General features: G+C 42.2%; 1 protein-coding gene across 2 annotated transcripts in view; it reads left to right on the plus strand.

The window, feature by feature from the left end:
• The window catches only part of Shisa9 (shisa family member 9), a 310464-nt gene that overhangs the window by 214416 nt on the left and 78921 nt on the right, over positions 1-17127 (plus strand). The gene's annotated exons all lie outside the window — the stretch shown is intronic.

Genomic DNA, 17127 nt, shown 5'->3' on the forward strand with positions numbered 1-17127 from the left:
TGGGGGTACATTCCAACACTGTGGCCATGCCTCACTGTTTGGGAGTACATCTCACACTGTGGTCATGCCTCACTATTTGGGGGTACAGTCCACCACTGTGGGTGTGCTTATCTTGAGCTTGTGCATGTGCAATGCCACTTTTATGATGATGTTAAAACTGCTACCCAGACAGAAATTTGATTTTTATTTAATATGTACAGACTTGTGTATATGCACTGGTTTTATTTTTCCAATGTTTCTATGGTATGTATTGTGATTTCTATTGCCCTCAGGTTGCTGGTATTTTTTCCCCTGTGTATGTTTTCTGAGTACCTTTATGTAAAATGCTGTTTGAACCAGAGGGATGAATGGGCACAAAGTTCTTACTTTCATGGCATTTCTATTCCAGTGACCAAATGCATAAAAGGGCATGAAGAAAGTATTGAAATATTAAAATACTCCCCAAAGTCACTGTATCACCCATGTTTACTTCTTATCCACACACTGAGCGCTTCTCCATTCAGTCAGTCAGGGACTTGTGCACTTTCCGTCTTCCCGTTCTCTCATTTCTTTTGGGCCTTGATATGCTCACCTGGGTCGAAAGTGCCTGGCCAGCAAAGAGTGGTGACGCTATGATGTAGGTGGGCGGTCTTTCCAAAGGCCTGGCAGAGTGAAAGAATGTGGCTCTACTAGGACCCCACTGAATGTAGTAATGCCCACTCTGCCTAGTGACAAGGGAAGCTGGTGATGTGGTCCAGTTTCCAGCAAAGAAAGAGAAGCAGCATCCTCTGCTACCTGCACAGTGAGGGCTCTGCTGATCCTCTGCTGAGGGCCACTGCCGTGGTTTCTTTTGGAAGGGCTCAGAAGGGCTCTCTGAAAGAGAACACATCCCAGGTAGGCATACTGCTTCCTCACTGGTCCCCAGGGTTTAGTATCCTGAGACTTGCCTCTTTTTTATAGACAACTTTTGCCATCATCCTTTACTCTGTGTCTCTCTGGAGCCTCTGATTTGTGAAGTGCTTATGTGCCTTCCCTCCCTCCCCTACCATATCTCCCCCTTCGGTCTCCCAAGTGAAGCCATCCCCCATCACCTTTAAAGGCTTTTCCTGATTAGGATCCCAGAGAGCTTCTCATATCTTGAAATATTCCAGCCATTAGTAATGGTCATAATGATGGAATCACTTGATTTGAATGACTCCCAATTTTCCAGGATCTTTCTTGTACTGAAAGTCCTTCTTCAAGATCCATCCACTTTCCTCATGTTCTAAGGGGAAGGAAGAGACACGGGCTGCCAAAGCATAGCTAGCTGGGGATCCACACAGCTCCTGGAATGATGTGCGCATGGATGTGGTGCAGCTGGTGACGGTATCAGTCACCCGTTCGGTGTGTCATATTTAATAACCCAGCAGCCTCAGGAGCAGCCCGGAATTTCCCCTCTCTGGTTCAGCATGATCTACTCAGAAAACTGGGACTTTTGCTCAATTTGTACAAATGCTTGCTGTGCAAGCAAGAAGACCCAGGTTTGGACTCTAGAACGTGTGTAAGGGGTCAGGTATGAGGTCATTTGTGTGTGTAACCCTGGCATGGTGGGTGGCAGAGACAGGAGGGTCAGTGGGCTTATTGGATACCAGCCTATCCCGAGGCTCTACAAAAGACCCTGTGTCAAGAGAGGAGAAAGAGTGATAGACCAGGCCCCTTCCCATTGCATCTTATGTGCATACACTCACGTATTTTAAAAAGGTAAAAAGAAAACTGAGAGTTAATCAAATTAAGAAGTGGTGATGATTGTACACTCAAGTGTACTTGAGTCTCTGTCTGTCTTTCTCTCTCTTCTACCTCCTCCCTCCATCCCTTCTTCTATCCCTCCCTCCTTCCCTTCCTCTCTTCCTTTTCTTTTACTTTGTCAAGTGCACCCCTATCAATTGATGTCAGTGCTTGAGTACTAATATTCCTTAGCACTTTCGCAAAGTGTTTTCCTATTTATGGTTCTAATGAACAGCATCATATTCTAGTGTATCATCTAGCATACTTATGAATCTTGGTTTTGCTAATTTTCAAAGTTTTAAAAAATCCATATTAAGATATTGGTGATGGACAAAACTTTTCTGTTCAAGATCAAGTGGTAAACAATTTAGTTCACAGGCTGTGTGATTCCTATTACAACTTCCCCTCTTTGTCATGGCAACACAACAGTCTCCTTAGGTCATAAGACCTGCTTTGTGAGTGTGCATATGTGGTGAATGTATGTACATGTTCCTACGTGTGCACACACGTGTCCGTGCATGTGAAAGTCAGAGGCTGATGTTGGGTGTCTTTCTCCACTGCTAGCTACCTCATTGTCAGCTCCAGGAGCTCACTGGGCAGGCTGGGCAGCAATTGGCACCTCTCCCTCTCCTCAGTGGATTACAGCTGCACATCTGCCATTTCACATGGGTGCTGGGAGTCAAACTCACATGCTGGGATTGCGCGGGAAGCAGGCATCTCCACAGCCTTCTAACGACATGTTCAGTACAAAGCAGAGATGGCCTACTTGTTCCTGAGATTTCCCACTTCCAGCCTGTCTTCACCAATACATCTGCTATGGAAGCTAATAGAACAGAAAACCCATGTGTGTAGTCAAGTCTTAGGAATTCACCAAAGTCCCACAGTGTGCTTGTGGGTGTGTTACAAGTCACATCCTGCTTTCTCCTTCTCTGCTTCTAGACACAATGTGCTTTTCACTCCGCCAGTCTTGTTTCAATGATGGTAGCAACAGAAACCCAACTGGTACTCAGATTTGCCATTTGCTCGTCTGACTGCAAAGGCCAGTGACTGCTCACACTCCTGTCAGGAGCGATTCCTTTCACAGAACCTTCCAGGAGTGTTAGCCCTCTGCTTTGTGGCATTTTAATCTCAGCAATGAGCTCAAGACACTGCCTTTTTACTTTAAGCCCCCGCTGGCCTCAAGTCCTTCAGAGTGGAGAGAAATGCCCGATTTGAATCCCCACTGACCTCAAGTCCTCCAGAGTGGAGAGAGATGCCCGATTTGAAGCCCCGCTGGCCCCAAGTCCTCCAGAGTGGAGAGGGATGCCGATTTGAAGCCCCTAGCAGTGGAAAGCCTGGTAACGGCTCAGCTACTCCGTAACTGAGGGCCTGCAGATGTCCTGTTTTCCTCATTAGTGACATGGAGATGGTAATCGTACCTCAGAGGACACTTGAATGTGGATGAAGACAGCCAGAGTGTGGTTCATCCAGGAGAGTACGCATCTCCTGAGGGTGTTCGTGGTTTTTAGCATTATTATTTTTCCATTCTATAACTTACTATGTTTTCTGTTGCTAACTTCTAAGTGCTTCTCATCAGTGTATGTGTCACTGTTTACTTTTTTGGCTGTTATAATTCTTTGTCATGGGCCTACCTTGAACATTTTAGGGGCTAATATGATCCTTGGCTTGTATCCAGAGGGTGAGTAGCAGCCTCTTCCCGTGGTTGTTACAATTGATAAACAATGTCCTGGCATTACCAATGTTCCTAGATCTAGAGGCCAATTGAGGGGGGAGTTCAATGTCACTATCTCCTGCCTGTGATTGTCTGGCTTTACCATGCTCCTTCCTCATAAAGTGAAAACCTTAAGAGGTGGCAAGAAACGGTACTGAAAGCAATTGAATAAGTAAAGGTCTTTGGAGGAAACTTCAGGAAATGTGGACTGGTTGAGGAAAACATTTCAGATTAAAGGCAGACATTTAGGGAATGTCTTCTGGCCCAGACTCTTAGGTCTTCTTGAAGGCCTGGGAAGAATTAGGGAATGTGTTCAAGGAGTAAGTCACCAGATAAGAGCTTGGCAGTGAGGAACAAAGCCGTCATTTGCTCATTTAACAAACAAAGGCTACTCTCATATCTAAGGAGGCAAAAGATGAACGAAATGGGCATCTCCACATTGCAGAATCTCATGAATCAGCACAGGAAGGCAGACAGTAACTGAGTAGTTTCCCAGACTGAAAATCTAGAGCCTGCTGTGTATTAGACAAGTGCTTTATTTTTCTGGACCTTCACATTTTAACAGATTGCAAGGGAATTCTACATTGATACGGAATGCTGGAGAAACAGTGAATTTCTGTTCTCAGTCATGATAAAATGTCCACAGAGTTATCATCAAAAGCCCAAGGAACAGGGGTTACTTGTCATGGCTGTGTGTGTTCATTCTTCTTTTGCCCCAAAGAACACTTTGGTGAGCAGTGGGTTCTGGAGACTTGTCTAGTTGATAATAGGGTCTTCAGAAATTTGTGGGTTTAAGGCCTTCCTGGCTCTTTGTACCTATGCAGACTTGGTGGAGGTCTCAGGTTGTGAGTGATACACAACCTTGTGTGTCTGCAAGTGGGTGATTTGCCAATTTTTAAGTCTAGTCAGCTGGATTGGCTGGACTCCCGACCCCATTTTGCACATGATATCCAAGGGAGGCACTGTGCCACACCAGGCTAAGGGCTTTGCTTTGATTGGCAGTCATGGAGGTAATTGGCTGCTGTCAATCAGTAGCTGCTCCCTCATCACTTCCATTATCTCCAGTCTGTATACTAGTCCACTCACCCACTTAACCACCATTCTATGCTGTATCAAAGAGGTGTCGGGCGAAAATACTCCACCTTTGTTGCGAGAGGTCCTTCCGCTCCTCCAGCCAATAGCCACTGAGATACCAGTCCATTGGGGCGTGTTCTCTCTCTTCCCTCCTCACTCTCTCTTACTTCCTGCTCCGCTTCCAGCGACTAGTCTCCTTCCTGAATGCGCAGAGGGCTGTCATCTGGGATGGTGATCTGTAAGTTTTTTCCCCTTTAAATAAATACCACCTTATTAATCATAATTCCAAAATGCTGTGGGATTGTTTGTGACTTACGCCTTTACACCTTGGCAGGGAAGAATATTTTATTGCTAATATTGTTTAGAATTCCTACTGAAAGTATGTGGATACTATGGCTTCACTGGTGACAGAGCCCTCCAGCCGCTGCTTTTCACTGCGTTTCCACTTTGTGTGAGAACTTCCTTAGAATTGGAATGTACACAGGCTGTCATGGGAGAGAGCTGGGACTTAGTTAGACTGGAGCTGGATTACCTGAATCTGTCACTGCCAACTACAGACTAAGGTACTTAACCTGTCAGGCCAATTTTCTCATTTGTAAAATAAAAGGCATAAGTAATAACTAATTTAATTTACAAGTAAAATTAAATAATGTATCTAAAGAACTTATGTGCTCAGCATACTTCATTATACAATGGTTATTATTTATCTTGAATAAGCATTAAGTTTTAGTTGACTAGTCAGTTATAGTGCTGGGCACCAGGTGAGGATTTTCAAAGTAGTTCTTACCTGGGCTAATGGAGAAGACAGGAGAATTATTTCTTCATACTGAGAAGAGGTGAGGAAAAAAATTCAGAGTGAATATTGAGTATTAAACATCTAGTAACACTGCTGCCCTCTATCCAACCAAAAATGTGTTTTATCTATTGCTCCTTTGGTCTTGGTGGGCAAAATTACTCCCCTTTGAGAATTAATGCTATGAAAATTCTTCTGGACGAAAAATGGGTTTTGTGTGATGAGAGTGAGCATAGATGTGAGAGATGGGTAGGGTTGACAGGTGGCAGCTTCACGCCTTAGAGGGATGGGAATGTTTCAGCCGATCCAGGCTAAGTTCTCATGGTACAAATACCCTAAGGATGCTAATGTCTTGAAGCAACAGCAGATGACCACAGCCATGGCAAAGTAGCTGTGGAACCCCATATTCCTTCTCGTGGAAATCTGTGCTGAAGAAGCTGACCCTCTGCTGGATACTCTTCAATCTTGGCCAGGAAGATGAAGGAGAAAGTGTCTTTTAAACTTCTGCTTAAAAATAAAAGATACCACATTCACCCATGTGTCAATGATTAAAGGAAGTCACATGTCTGACCCTCTTCTCAGAGACAGCATGACATAATTCTCCCATAGCAAAGAGCAGCAAATATTTTGAGCAATAGTTGACTCTACCATGGTCAGGTCTGGATTGTGGGAAGCAACATAATTAGATATGAAAATGTCAAGTCCTGTTCAAACACCAGCAGCTACCATTACTTTGGAAAAATAAAGATGTGCAACCTGGATCCTTATTATCCAAAGGACCTGCTGCCTAGCTGTCAGGAGTGTGCTCAGCAGGAGTTACAACTGTGCACTCCTTTAGGGATTGCCTCTGCTGGAGATCTCTGCAGCATCACACCCTTCCTGGAACATCCAACATTAGCGAAGAAATGAGGCACATACACAGGGTTGCACTATTTTCTCCAGAAAGAGGCAGCCCTAATGGGCAACACTCATCCTTCAGCTCATTGCTGGCTTATCCCGGGCTTTTTAGACCAGGCTCAAGTTCAGTTTCTCCCTCTGGCTTGTCCTGTTTATCTCTCTTCCCACTTAGGTGTTGATTCCTCATGAATGCCCTGATCCCTAAATGTTTCACAGCTTCTGCTTATGGAGACACTGTTATAACACTGATAATGACACTAATATATTGATGTAATAGACTATAATGTCAACCCCAAGATAGAAGTTTCCATTATGTTATGTCCTTACTATAGGCTAACAGGAGGAAATAACCAGATTGTGATTGTAATTAAACAACACATCATTCCCTGGGGTTTTGTCTGGCAAAAATACTGTTTTGGTCTTTATGGATTTTGTGCTCTTAAAGGAAATATTTCAGGGCTCTACTGTAAGTTTCTGTGAGAATCGACCAGAGCTAAAATATGAGCCCAGGGCCATCTGGTACTGAGAGTTCTGAGCTAGAAAGAACCTCTAGGAGAACTCAGTGGTTTTTAGCTGACAACTTTTTAAAAAGAGCCATCATGAAATGCTCGTAGTATTCCATGATCCAGTTCTTTTTAAAAAAAAAACTTGTAAATATATTTTTTATTAAATCCTCATTTTAATTGTTTGGATAGGAATGTGCTATATACATTTTCCCCACTCTCTTTTCTACCCTCCACCCTCCCCTTCTACCCTCCATACTACCAATTTACTCAGAAGTTCTTATCTTTCTTCCCCTTCCTGTGAATCCATGTATGTCTCTCTTAGGGTCCTCTTTGTTACCTAGGTTCTCTGGGGTTGTAGCCTGGAGGCTGGTTGTCCTTTGCTTTATAAGTACATTATCTACTTATGAATGAGTGCATATTATATTTGTCTCTCTCAGTCTGAGTGAGTCTACCTCACTCAGGATGACTTTTTCTAGTTCCATCTGTTTGCCTGCAAATTTCAAGATGTCATTTTTTTTTTCCTGCTGGGTAGTATACTCCATTGTGTAAATGTATCACATTTTCTTTAATCATTCCTCAGTTGAGGGACATCCGGGTTGTTTCCCAGTTCTGGCTACTATTAATAATCCTGCTATGAACATAGTTGAGACATGTCCTTGTGGTAGGATTAAGCACCCTCTGCTGTAAGTTGGGCAAAGTATTTTTAGGGTTCACAGAGATCTTTTGGGGTGTCTTGTTTCATCAAACCACATTAGTCTGGAAGGAATCCACAGATTCTTATCTTCTGTGGAAACAAAAGCAGAATCTCTTTTGCAAAGCAACATATCCTTAGACCCAAATTTTGAAGTCAAGATACCTTTAAAATATGTATGTTGGTTTAGCTTAGCAGCTCCCAGAATCGAATGTCTCTCTACAGTCAAAAAATTTAAAGAAAATATAGTAATATGCATAATTCAGACTCTCTGTGTATTTTCCACCTTATTTTTTACTCTATTACCTTTTAATATTTAATTATATTTACTCCTTTAATCTATGACATTTTGTACTCTTTCTTCTCTCTCTCTCTCTCCTAAGCCCATGTACATTTATTCTCCAACACTGTGACCCATGTAGAGGTCTTTTTCTTCTGAATCCATCTTTATTGTATATCTGTAATAATTTTCTGACCAGGAATACCTTTCTATTAATGCTAAGTGGGAGTGGCTAGGACCAACTCCACAGCCCTGCCTGTTTGCTCTCAGTCCAATATGGCAGATGCATGTTCACTGCTTCTGTGAGCCATGGTCACTGCCCCAACTCCAGGGATGCAGCCGGTCTATGCCACCATTAAGCAATTTGTAACACACTGCTCATAGACCCCATTTAAGTGTTCCATAACTGCACCAGCATGAACCAGGAAGTTGGATCTTAAAGAAACCACACAGTTTTTGATGTTAACACTGTAGGAAAGCCTTATCTTAAAGGAATCATGCCTCTGCTTGCCTCTAGCAAACAAACATAGCCCACCCGAGAAAATGCTGCTACCAAGAAGCTGTGCTTAACTCTGTTCTTTTGTTTCTAATTCCTTTCCAAGCTCTCTCAGATTTTATGTGGATGTAGTTACCTCACATTGGACACCATTTGTAAGCAGAGACTGCTTGTTCATTTTCTGGCCGCCAAGACCTGAATAATCATACAGAAACTACATTAATTACAACACTATTTGGCTAATAACTAAGGTGTATTCCTAGCTAGTTCTTACATCTTAAATTAAATCATTTTTATTAATCTGTGTATCAACACAAGGCTGTGGCCTACCAGTAAGGTTCTGGTGTCCTTCTCTTTTGACAGCTACATGGCATCTCCCTGACTCTCTGTCTACTTTCTGTATATATCTCTGTTTAGATTTCCTGCCTAGCTTTATTCTGCCTGGTCATAGGCTGAAACAGATTCTTTATTAACCAGTGGTAATAAACATATTCAAAGCATACAAAGGAGCATCCCACATTGGGGTCCTAAGTCCAGGGTCATAGAGAACTGTTATTACCAAGGTGTGTGTACCACTGCTGTACCCTTTGGGTTATCATGCCTCGTTGGTCATTGACATTGTTCATAGGTGTCATAGCTGGTTAGTCTTATTGGTTGCTTTCTTCCTTTAGAAGCTTATATGGTGCTTTTCAGTATCCTTGGCCATACCAATCTGAATATGCCTGATTTCAGAAGTTGCGCAGGGTTGGGACTGGTTAGTACTTGGATAGGAGGCAACTTATTTTTTTTTAACTTGGCTGTAAAATAATATGCTTCCATATGGCTTTTCATACTGCCTTTCTTGGTGTGAGCTCTTCCTTTCACCTCAAGCTCTCTCCAACACTCCTAAACCCTTCCCTTCCCTGCTTAAGTCACCCCAAATCTAGAATTCTACCTTAATATTTTAATCTACCATTCCTCTTATCTTAATGTGTCTACCCACTCCCCAAGGGCCCTTTCTACTTTCCTGGCTTCCATTTGTTCTCCAAATGAAATTAAAAAAAAAACAAAACAAACATACATCTCCACTTTATTTTTTGAAACAGAGTCTCTCACTGAACCTAGAGCTCACCAATTCATCTAGACTGGCTGACCAGGGAGCCCAAAGGACCCTTTTATCTCTACCTCCTTAGCACTTAAATTATGGGTGTGTACCACAATACCCATTTATTTTTCAAACATGGATGCTGAAGGCTTGAACTTGGGTCCTAATACTTACTTATGGAGTCAAATACCCAGCTAGTGTAGCCATTTTAAAGGTTTTAAATTAACTTTAGTAAGGTTAATTCTTTGTAGTTTCTAAGTCTTTTCCAGCTCCACGTGTTTTTCATACCATGCTTGTTGGAATCTATGGTGTGATGGAGTCCCATGTTAAACAGCAATGAGACCTTGTGACAGTTAATCTTCCATGGTGACTTGGCTGCCTTAGAGTCACCCAGGAGAGTACTAACCATACTTGTTGGTGTTGTGAGATTAACAGAGGGAAAAGACCCACTCTAAAAGTGGATCTAAAGAAAAAGTGGATCAAGGCTGGACAGGCCTGAACAATAATATAAAAGGAGAAAAATAAAAACTCAACTGAATGCTTATTCTCTCTCTCTTTTGTGGCTGCGTTGATGAGAGCCACTCCACCCACCATGTCTTAACTCTGCGTATTCTATTCTCTGAATCTATGAGCCAGAGGGAATCTTCTTCCCCTAAGTTAATCTCTTGTCTCAGCAATACGAAAGTAGCTCATCCTCACCCGAACACATAGGGGCCAGTGGTCTGCAGTGTTTCAAGTCTGAGGAACCAAGTCGCCTGTAATCACTCACCTCTCCTGTGCCATCTTTAGGTGGTGCATTCCCTGTCTTTGCCAACTGGCTCTAACCGCTTCTGCCTCTTGCTTACCCCAAGTTCATTATTTTATTGCCACCTCATTATTACCTTTATTTTATTACTATCACTGATTATTTCACTGATGGGGGTTGTTTCCATGGTGATGCAGAAACCTTAGCATTTTGAACCCATCTGAAGCACATTAGCTTGTAGGTTAGGGAATTTTTTAGAGGGGACTTGATTCCCTAACTCCCAGTTTTGTGTTTTTATGGGAGAAGATATCTTGAAGATATAGTGAAGTCCGTGGCCATGAACTTTAACAGCATGTGTAGGTGGAAAGAAGGCCTCGGTTTCTGCTCCGGGTGTTTTAATTCGCATGCCATAGCATACCAATAAAAATGATCAACTAAGTCTGTGGTGTACTGCCAATCTTTCTTGAATTCAAAACCTGTCAGAAAAGATTAGTGTGGAGGGAGGTAAAGAGTTAAAACAGTGGGTGACAATGGTTTTCTGTGGGGCAGCAAGGCTGCTGGGCCAGTGTATGAGTCTTCACTGGGAAGCCATGGCATGTTCTGGTCACCATGCACCAGTTATGTCCCTCTTGGTTTGATTCAGCTTCGGAACCTGACTCCAGCAAGGCTGATAGGCAAACACCATGAAAACACGTTTGTTCACAATGAAGCAGAGTTGTAGCTCTCAAGCAGGCAATGGTAAGCTGTACAAAGAGATTCATTCTCATGGACCACAGCACATGGGGCATCAACTGAAAATCCAACGATGTCAAGGGATGCTGCAGCAAACTAATTTTGGTCTATGAGAACCCATAAGACACAGTTCTGCCAAAACATATGTCCAAAGACTTTATGTCACGTGACTGGGCACTGGAAGTTGGCCACATTGTCTAGGTGGTGGTATTTATACTATGGCAGTTGGTAGATGTTGCCACTTATGTCACTTTTTAGCCCCTGGAAAGCTAATTGTTAGGTTTATTGCCATACCACTGTTCTACATGAGAGCTGTACAATACACCCATTCTGGATGGGCAGAGCAGTGTATGTCCTGAAAGGGACATGGCTGATCTCTTCTCATGGTTCTACTGTGAGAGCTATACAATGTGCCCATTCTGGATGGGCAGATCAGTGTATGTCCTGAAAGGAAGATGGATGATCTCTTTGTTCACTCTCTTTACTCTGTGGACAGCTGGGAAGGAACCCCTTTGAGAGCTTAGTACTCCATCTGAGGCTTGGAATGGAAAAGTACCTAATTCTGCAAGTTAAACTGCCTAATCCTGATTGGGTGTTCACCTGTCCAGGCTTTCCAGGTTCACACGCTGTCATTCAGCAGGTTTCCAGGTTTCATATTCTTTGGGACCAACTAAGTGCTGCTCATGTGCACATTGTTAAGGTGGGGGGTCAAGAGATGAAACAGGAAGCAAATGTATAGGGAAGCTGCTGTCACTTAGTCACTTTTGGAACTGTCATTTAATGTCTTTTTTTAAAAAAAGGAGCAATGGATTTAGTGGAAACTTGAAATTTATTACCAAACTGGCCTTCTGGACCTAAGGTCTTATTCTGGAAAAATAGGGGCAGCAGGAGCCCCGACTAAGTGGACTTTGCTCTTCTTAATGAGGGATACAGTGTCAAGAAAACAAGTTTCTTTCATTAGTGGAAGTGGGGCTCCTTCATCAACTTTCATATTATACAAAGAAAGAAGGAAAAAATACAGGCAAGAGGGTGGGGACCAAGGCAAAGTAAACAATTATTTTTGATTTATTGATCCCTAAGAGAAGACAGAGCTTTTGGCAGAACAAGGAACATCTTTCTTAATTAGTGCCATGATTTTCGGGAAGCTATTGACAACAGTTTCTTTAGCTTTATTGCTCCTGCTAATGTCAGTTATTTTTTCCTCCGTGTTCATCACTGTGAGCCACGGACCCCTCTGAAGGGAGCAGAATGAGTGAAGACTCTTGGACTCTCATTGGGAACCCACAGGAGGGCATGGATCACGGCACAGGAGAGTGCTGGACTCAGTCTTAGCGTTCAAGCCTCTATTTGAACACTTAGTGAGCAGACTGAGCCTGGGCTCAGCTGGCTGGCCTATGAAGTGGAATATCTGCCTTCATGATTGTCATGAGGGTTAAAGGAGAGATGTGGGGCAAATTGTGCTGTCATGTGGTGGTTGAGCTATTAATCATAATGATGAATAAACAGATGAATTCCTGTAATCGGCTGACAGATGCAAAATTCATTCACCCAGGACTGAGAAGGGATATTCAACAAAATGAGTTAATCTTTTTTATTTTATTTTATATCTATGCAAAAACCCCAAGATATCAACAACATTTCTCCTGCTGAAGTGTAGGAAGTGGTGATGCAAAGTCATTGTACCCTTAAAGTCTGTGACTCATGGCAATAAAATTCCAGTTTTTTTTGGGGGGGGGAATGAGTCTTGCAGGGCACCTACTCTGTGTCAGGTCCTGTTCTAGATGCTGAAGTTCTTCCAGTAACAACAACAACCCAAACAAACAAAAACCTTATTCACCTCATGGATCTTGAATCACAATAAAACTGAGTGAAGGTATAGTGTTTGAATCAAGGAAACACTGGGTGACACAGTACCTTAGCTAAGGCATTTTTTTTTCATTCAGAAAATGAAAGGGGCACCACCCTTTGATGTCTACCAGGAAGACACGAAGGACATAGTTGCTAAAGCCAACTTTGATTGAACCCTGCAAGTGAGAAAATATTTCATTCAACCCTTTGAGGCAGGGTTATCACACAAAGCAACTGAGACTCAGAGAGGTTAAAAAATTACTCAGGACCACAACTTCACGATGACAGAATCCGTTTTCAAATACAGATGTGCCTCCCCTTGAGCTTATATCCCTCTTAACTCTGACTAATGGGATATGTTTGACTTGAAGTTTCAAAGGTATGTTTTGTCAGGTTGGGGAGGGTGTGATATGGACAGGGGTACAGGAAGAATAAAGGCAAGGGTGAGATATTTCACTCAAACTGTCCTCCATTCTACATCCCAGTGGAAGTTACTGGGCAAGGTAGCTGGAGAAAGGCCTATTTTAATTTTAATTCCGAAGTTTTGCTGGGATAGGAGGAATGTCTAATTTTATTGAATTCCTGAAGCCTATTAATGCCCTAAAATCTCTTTAAAAAATGAATGAATGTATTAGGATATGCCCTTGAATGCAATTGGTGTTTCTGCAGAAGGGATGAGAGACTTACTTACTGAGCACAAAGGACTCTGTGATAGTCAATCTTCAGTGTCAGCTTGATTGACTTGAGAGCTGCCTAGGAAATTAGAGAAGAGCAGCCCAGGGCTGGTGTGCGAGGGTGCTTCTAGAAGTAGAAAACAAGAGCTCTGACCTCATGAAATGAATTCACACTGTGGTGGGATTATCGGCACTGGGTGAAAGGTATGAGTGGGACCCGCTTGAAGAAAGGGGGACACTCAGGGCAGAGCCTTGGGGCTGTATCTCGCCCTCTGTACCCCCTTTTCTGTCTTTATATCATACCCTCCCCACCATAATCGATTGACACCTTTGAAACTTTTAGCCCAAACAAGACCCCTTCTCTCCCAGCATTTCCGCCAGGAACTCTTTCTAAAGTGGTTAGAACGCCAACAGAAACAGTGGTGTGCTTGCGTCACTGAGAACCTGCTGCCTTTGAGCAGCAATTAGTAGATGAGTGATCCAAACTCTGGTGGGAGAGGAAGACGGCAGGGAATTAGCAAGCCAGGTCATGAAGTATCTTGAATACTATGCTAAGGACACTGGGACTCTATCCAAAGTCTGTGGGGAACCACAGAAGTGTTACATAAACACATGACTGGAGTGGTGAGGGCTGAGACAAGCTTCTAGAGCCAAGAAGAAAGCTTTTCCAAGGTCAGACCACAAAATAGTTACACAATGGGAACTAGAAACCCCAGGCTGGCACACACCTTTCAAGTCACCCTGGATTTTCTTTCTGTTTTTTTTTTTCTTCAAAATTTTAAGTAGTTTTTCCTTGAATTTAAGTAGATTTTTTTCTCACATAATATATTGTCTTTATAGTTTCCCCTCACTCTACTCCTCCCAGATCGTCCCCACTTGCCCTCCCATCCATATCCACCCACTCTCTGTCTCTCATCAGAAAATGAACAGGTTCCTATGGAATAATAATATGATATGATAAGGTATGATAAAACAAAAACAAACACACTGGAATTGGATAAAACAAGCAAACAAACAGGAGGGAAAGAACCCAAGAGAAGGCACAAGAATCAGACTCACTTGTTTGCAATCTGGAACCCCCTTAAAACACTAAACTGGAAGCTATAATATAGACACAGAGGACCTGGTGCTGACCCGTGCAGGTGCTGTGCGTGCTGCCTCAGTTTCTGTGAGCTCATATGAACCTTGCTCACATTGCTTTAGAGGGCCTTGTTTTCTTGTCCTTCCTCCCCTCTGGCTTATATTCTGCCTCCTCTTGTTCAGGGCTCCCTGAGATCTGAGGGGAGGGATTTGGTGGAGGCATCCCATTTAGGGCTGAGTGCTCCAAGACACTCTCTGAGTGTCCTAAGATCCCCTGTCGACTGTGGATCTCTGCATTTGTTCCCATCGGCTGTGGGAGGAAGCTTCTCTGATGATGGAAGAGCAAGACACTGATCTATGAGTACAGTAGAGTATCACTGGGAGTCATTTGATTGCTGTGGGTTTTTTGTTTGTTTGTGTAGAACAATAGTATTTAGTTTTTCACTGGGTTCCTGTGCTACCCTAGGTCCCTGGGCTATCTAGTCTCAGGTCATGTAAGGTAGTGTAGTATATGGGTTCCATCTTGTGGAGTAAAGTCGAATATTGGTTGGTTATTCCCACAAACTTTGGGCCACTGTTGTCCTAACATATCTGGAGAGCAGGACAGCATTATAGATCAAAGGGTTGATGACTAGTTTGTGTTCATGTTTCTCCTTCGGTTGTGTTCAGAGTACCTTTCTTCACCAAAACCACTAGGACATGAAGGTGAAGGCTCTATGCAGGCACAGCTCAGCTTCTCCATGTGCAGTGGTTTATGTAGGTGTTGTCTTCAGCAAGGGGGCTCAGCATCACTTTGTAGAGAACAACATGTAGTCTTGACAAGAGCCTGGGTTGTTGGAAGGTTTCCATGGGACCCTTTTGGCCAATGATTCAATCAGATGAAACCTAGTTTTGGTACTGGAAGATTCATTTAATAACAAGAGATGTCAAGTTGGAGTTCTGTTTCCCCCATTATCTAGTGATTTCCTTTAGATTGCCTTCATAAATGTATATATTTTAGGAAGCTTCTCCTGTATTCCTAGCCCTCAAATGGCTTTTAAGTTTTGCTGTCTCTGTGTATTCACTCCCTGAATACCCTTCCCACTTGATCTTCTCACTCCAGCCTACCCCACTATCCTTGACTCTTCTATCTCCCTTTTCTGAGACCTATCTATCCTCCTTAGTCCCCAGACCTCCATGGTTCTAAGGACTGTAGCTAATATCTACATATAAATGAGTAAATACCATGCTTGTCTTGGATATTTTTTTTCTTGTTCCATTCATTTACATGCAAATTTCTTGATTTTTTTTAAACAGCTGAGTAATATTCCATTGTGTAAATGTGCCACATTCTGCTGTTAAGGGACATCTAAATTGTTTATGAATTTCTGGCAATTGTAAATAAAGCAGCAATGAACATGATTGAGCAAGTGTCTCTGTGGTAAGATGGTATAGTAAGATCTTGAAGCAGATCAATTCCCGTCTTCCTGAAGAAATATCACACTGATTTCCATAGTGGCTGTACAAGTTTGCACTTCCATCAGCAATGGAGGAGTGTACCCTTGCTCCTCCTCCTCCCCAGCATGAGCTGTCACTTGTGTTATTGATCTTAGCCACTCTGACAGTTTAAAATGAAATCTCAAAGTACTTTTGATTTAAATTCCCTAATGGCTAAGGATGTTAAACATTTCTTTAACTGTTTCTCAGCCATTTGAGATTTTTCTATTAAGAATTCTCTAGTTAGATCTGTACCCTGTTTCTAATTGGTTTATTGATGTCTAGTTTCTTGAATACTTTATATATTTTGGGTATTACTCCTCTATTGGATGTATAGTTGGTATACAATTTTTCTCCTTCTATAAGGAGACACTTTGTCAGAATGACAGTGTCCTTCACTGTGACTTTCAGTTTTATGAGGTCACATTTACAAATTGCTGATCTTAGTGCCTCTGCTATCAGTGTTCTGTTCAGAAAGTCTTCTCCTGTGCCAATGAGTTCAGAGGTTTCCCCCACATTCTCTTCTCTTCTCTCAGGTTTAGTGTATCTGATTTTATGCTGAGGTCTTTGGCCCATTTGGGGTTGAGTTTTATGTAGCCTGTCCAGTATGGATCTATTCTGATTCTTCCACATGCAGATATGCAGTTTGACAGGCATCATTTGCTGAAGATGCTTGATTATTTTTCTGGTGTGTGTTTATGGCTTCTTTATAAAAATCAGGTTTTTGGATTTATCACTGGTTCTTTACTTTGATTTCATTGATCAATGTGACTTTTTGTGCCAATACTATGCTGTTTTTATTACTGTAGCTCTATGGTACAGCTTGAAATCAGGGATGAACAGCCCTCCAGAAGTTCTTTTATTGTTCACAATTGTTTCAGCTAATCTCTCTCTGTGTGTGTGTATTTCCACGTGAAGTTGAGAATTGTCTTTGCAAGATCTGTGGAGAATTGTGCTGAAGTTTTGAGAGAGATTGTGTTGAATTAGGAGACTACTTTTGGTAGGATGACCAAGTTTGTTATGTTAATCCTACCAATTTATGAGCAGGGGAGATCTTTCCATTTTCTGATATCCTCTTCCAGTAATTTCTTCAGTGACTTAAAGGTTTTTATCACACAAGTCTTTCATTTGCTTGGTTAGAGTTACCCCAAGATATTTTGTATTATTTGAGGCTATTGTGAAAGGTGTTGTTTCCCTGATTTCTTTCTTAGCTCATTAACCATTTATAATTAGAAAGGTCACTGGGTTTTGTGAGTTAATTTTGTGTTCAGCTGCTTTTTTTTTTTTTTTTTTTTTT

This window comes from Microtus ochrogaster, chromosome 7 (genome assembly GCF_000317375.1).
Source record: "Microtus ochrogaster isolate Prairie Vole_2 chromosome 7, MicOch1.0, whole genome shotgun sequence".
Taxonomy (NCBI): domain Eukaryota; kingdom Metazoa; phylum Chordata; class Mammalia; order Rodentia; family Cricetidae; genus Microtus; species Microtus ochrogaster.